We start from the raw sequence: 4,847 nt of genomic DNA, 5'->3' as shown, positions 1-4,847 counted from the left end.
CCTATATTGGCGACTATCACAAGTGCGTCAGAATGCGGGTGGTGGACCCATCTCGCATCGCTCTCCATAAAGACAATGTCCTCGCATTCTCTCTTGAAGAGCTTCTCTGGCCGTTCACCAAGATTGTTCACATTGGTAAGCGGCTTCTCTTTGGCTTCTCTGGCATATCGTTCTTGTGATTTGCGAGAGTCGCCTGCGATGTGTGGTCCTCCGATTATAGTCAGGATATTGCGAGGTGTTCTGGAGCCACTCGCATTCTGGTTTTCTCCTTTGTCATCCGCTCGGGGGTGACTTTCCTCGCTCCTTTTATACTTGTCGAATTTTCCCCTTCTGATCAATTCTTCAATTTCGTCCTGCAAGACCCAACACTCAAGGGTAGTGTGGCCGATATCCTTGTGGTACTTACAGAACTTTTTGGGGTCTCTTCGGTCGCGATTTCCCCTGATGGGGGGCGGCTTCTTGAAGACGCCGTTCCTTTCCTCAACCGCATAGATGTGGTCTCGAGGTACGGCAAGTTCGGTATAATTGACGAAGCGAGGTCCTCCTTTTCTTTTGGGCGAGGACTCCTTTTTTGGAGGCGACTTAGCCAACTTCGGGCTCCGCGGTTTGCGTGGGCTGCGTCTTCTGGGGCTTCGGCCCCTGGAATTCTTTCCTCGCGGACTGCGGGACCGCGACCGCGGTATGGGTGATCGCCGCTTGTTCTTGCCCTTCTCCAATTCCGCCAAGGAGTTCTCGATTCTCTTATGAGGTTCGGCCATGGCGAAGAATTCTACCAAGGATTCTGGCCTTCGGGCCTGTAGCTCTTTCCAAAAGTCGGTTCTTGGCAAGACACCTGTTATTAACATGCAAACAAGCGAAGACTCGGGGGCCTTCTCAACTTTTGTTACTTCAGCGTTAAAACGCTTGAAATAATTCTGCAAAGACTCACCAGGTTCTTGCTTGATGTTCGCCAAAGTCGTATAGGGTGGCCTATACGTCATCGTGGCCTGGAAATGTGTGAGAAATAGATCGACGAAGTTCTCCCATGTCGATATCGATGCCTGCTGTACTTGGGTGAACCAATCATGGGCATTCTCCTCGAGTGTGGCCGCGAGAATGCGACACTTCGCGAGTTGCGGCACCTGGTCCACTTCCATTATGGTGTTAAACTTTTCTAGGTAGTCTAACGGGTTAGAAGTACCTTTATATTTGAGGGATTCGGATAAACGGAACCCCTTTGGAAGTTGGGCCTGCCGCACTTCTGCGGTAAAAGGCGAGGTGCCGTGCAGCTTGTATATGGGCTTACGCTGCTGCTCGAGCATCTTCAAAGCTTGCAGAAGCATACTTTGGTCGATTCCTCCTGTCGCAGGAGGTGGAGTTGCTACAACAGTGGGGCTCGCAGCCACTGCGGCAAGGTTCGAAGGGATATTAATCCCAGTGGTCGCGATCGGCGCGATGGGCGGGTTGTTAACTGTGTTGACACCCTGATCGCCCGTATGGGGATCGTGGAGCGTCTCCGTGTTATGCGGGCCGCGAGAGCGCGCCCTAAAGACTGCATTGAGATGATCACGCAGATCACCTCGGTGTACACGGTAGCGTCCTCCTTGCTGTGTTTGCACAGAGCCAGACCTCGTATACCTGCTTGGAGTACGGTCATGCGAGGATGAAGAGGCTGACTCTGCGTCGTTATCTCGAGGGTGACGACTGCGAGGGTTGCGGCGCTCAGGATCCTCGTCGGTTTGTGCGCTCTGGTTAGGCAACCTTGCGTATTGGTCTCTTGACGTCGGGTGATTCAAGTCCAAGATTTCAGGATCAGTTCTTCGTTCCCTGCGTGCATGGTTAGTTTGACGTCGAGAAACCGTTACCTGAGGGTTTTCGTTACGAACGGCAGGGACCCGAGGAGGGCGTCGAGCTCGGCTCTGTCCATCCACCTCGGCTTGTAGTGCTCGCAGCTGATCCTGGATTGCGGCGTATTCATCAGTCGTGAGTTGGACCACTCCTTCGGACACGACCGCCGGGGTGACAGGGGGAAAGTGCATGGTTGCTGGTGGTGTGGACGTGCCTCCGACTTGAGGACCAGTTGTTTCTGGAAATAGGTTGAGTGGTCTGATGTTGCTCCTCCCTACCCCGCCGTTGATGACTTCTACAGGTGGCACTCCGGTTCCAGGCAATGGTACGCTCATCGTTCCAATGTTGATGGATTCATTGTTAGCTCCGTTAGCGTGATTTCCAGCCATGTTGAGTGATGTTCTTTGAAGTGAATAGAATCTTACAGTCGAATTCCCACAGACGGCGCCAAATGTTGTTACTGATATTTCGCAACACCAAAAAGTACAATTTAACTGGTAAAAGAGAGAATTATTTGAGAGATGACAAATGCGAGTATTCAACCTAGAATGGCGAGTACTCGAATAGGAATGCGAGAGTTAAACAACAAAGCTGGAAAAATAAATGAGACGGTGAATTATAGTGGTTCAGTCAGATTTCGTTCGCAGTCCACTTTGTAGCAAGGGATTCGTAGGTCCATTTTCACGGTGGATCACCCCTTTATATACAAAGCAGGTGCCCAATCGGTTACATGAGGATCACATTTATTGTTAATCCATTATTTACACATTGAATTGCAATGACTAAACTCAAACAACGTTAACATTAATAAATGTATGACAGTTACTGAATTCATCAACGTATGCGTCTTTCGCATCCGCGAGTTGACCGTTCATGTTCCGTCTGTTGAGCTCGTAGGATCGCACATACGTTTGGAACGTCTGCGTCCTTAAGTAATCGCCCGTTGTAGACGTCGCATGTTGAAGCTGGTAACATCTGGACATGCGAACTTATATTGGTCTGTTAGGGCTGTTGGGTCGCTGGGACCAAGACTGCCTCATAGGGCATCGGTCTCCATACTCGTCGCGGAGGTATAGAGGGAGACACTCGCACATGTTCTGACATATGCGAGTTGGGTCTATCCTGCATGATGAGGATTATGGTTATGCGGTGTGAATTAGGTCGCACCCGCAATATCTCGCTGGTTTTATCCTGGGCGAGGTCTAAACTTCGAGAAGTCTCTCACGGACATTTCAGCTTTCATTGGGAATCTGAATACACGTGTCCTTTTAAAGAGGAGTCTGGTCTCGAGTTTCTAGGTGAGAGAAATCTCACTATAACAATTACCCTGGTTGAACCCATAATTGTTGTTGTTGTTCTGTGAATAGTTTCCAATGGCTTTTGCTTCATCCATTGGCAAATCATCCACATCTGCTTGACACTCTGAAAAGTGATGACTTCCTCCACATAACTCACACACAACTTGGGCTTGTTTAGCTTGCCCTGCAATTAGCTTTGTTAATGCCTCAACCTGAGCTGTCAACTTTGTGATGTCATCCACCTCTAACACACCAGCTACCCTCTTTGATTGACTTCTTTCAGATGGCCACTGCTGATTATTTAGAGCCATCTCCTCCAATAGATCATACGCCTCATTAGCACTTTTTCTCATAAAGGCTCCACCAGCTGCTGCATCTATTAGAGTTCTAGTGTTTCCTACCAACCCATTGTAGAAGTTGTGGACCAGCATCCACTTCTCTATACCATGATGAGGGCACTTTCTGATCAGATCTTTAAACCTCTTCCAAGCCTCATGGAGAGATTCATTATCTTGTTGGCAAAAGTTATTGATTTCTCCTCTCAGCTTTGCAGACTTGGCTGGAGGAAAGAACTTTGACAAGAATTTCGTTGCTAGATCATTCCAGGTGGCAATAGAGTTTGGTGGCAAGGAGTTTAAAAGTTTAATGGCTGGAGGAAAGAACTTTGACAAGAATTTCGTTCTCTGAGAGAGAATGGGAACAGTCTCAGTCGAATGGCATCATCACTTACTCCATTAACTTTAAAAGTTTCACAAAGTTCCATGAAGTTAGAGAGATGCAGGTTAGGATCTTCAGAAGGGAGGCCACCAAACCGGGCGAAGGCGCACCATTTGAAGTATGGCAGGTTTGATCTCAAATTTATTTGCATCCACTGCCGGTGGCCTGATACATGACTGCACTCCCGTTAGAGTAGGGAGAATGTAATCTCTCAAGCTGCGGCCATTAGCTTGATCTTCTACGGCGCCACCATTATTACCGTTATTGCCTCCATTGTTTGCAGAATTAGCAGCCATGATTTCTGAAGTTTCAGCAGTTGCTGAAACTCCTTCTTGCCTCTTGTTCTTTCGGTTTCTCCTACAAGTTTTCTCGATTTCAGGATCAACTGGTAATATGACAGCTTGTCCTTGACGGCGCATACACTTATGATTCCTGAAATGGATCACGAAAATATTGCAAGAAAAAGGTTAGAAAAATCAGCAAGAGAAAATATACCAAAGTAGAAGTTAGTATAATTTGTGTAATATTAATCTTTAAACAATTCCCCGGCAACGGCGCCAAAAACTTGTTACGAATTTTATGTTTATTACGCAAGTGTACGCAATCAAGTAGTATCTCACGCAAGTGAGGTCGAACCACAGGAAATTGGATTAAGTACTACTGAACTATACTTATGATTCTATTCGGTAAAATAATAAGTTTGCAATTTGAAAGTAAATAACTCATAAATTAAAGAGAAAATAAACGAAGATTAATCAAGATGAGAGATTAGGGAGGTGAATCCTGTTGTTAAGCTACCAATGTTAATACCTAATTGTTATCCTTATCTCAATGTGAATGACAGATTATAAATTAACCTAACCCTTTTCAGATCTTTTAGGTTCTAAATAATATGTTCTCTAATTAACTTCTTAATTAAATCAACACAAAATGAGCATTAAGCAATAATCTATTAGTCACTGAGGCTATGTAAATACTTTCGTTTTACATCAAAACCTAGACTAT

General features: G+C 46.2%; 1 non-coding gene across 1 annotated transcript; it reads left to right on the top strand.

Moving 5' to 3' along the window:
* Nucleotides 1-3,566: 3,566 nt before the first annotated feature.
* LOC133033751 (small nucleolar RNA R71) lies at nt 3,567-3,673 on the top strand. Its single transcript, XR_009685818.1, has one exon. It is a non-coding gene; the product is annotated as a small nucleolar RNA R71 (small nucleolar RNA).
* Nucleotides 3,674-4,847: the final 1,174 nt, after the last annotated feature.

The sequence above is a fragment of the Cannabis sativa genome, chromosome 1, assembly GCF_029168945.1.
Source record: "Cannabis sativa cultivar Pink pepper isolate KNU-18-1 chromosome 1, ASM2916894v1, whole genome shotgun sequence".
Lineage (NCBI taxonomy): Eukaryota > Viridiplantae > Streptophyta > Magnoliopsida > Rosales > Cannabaceae > Cannabis > Cannabis sativa.
The sequence above is the reverse complement of the archived record's forward strand: the minus strand, read 5'-3'. Positions and strand labels throughout refer to the sequence as shown.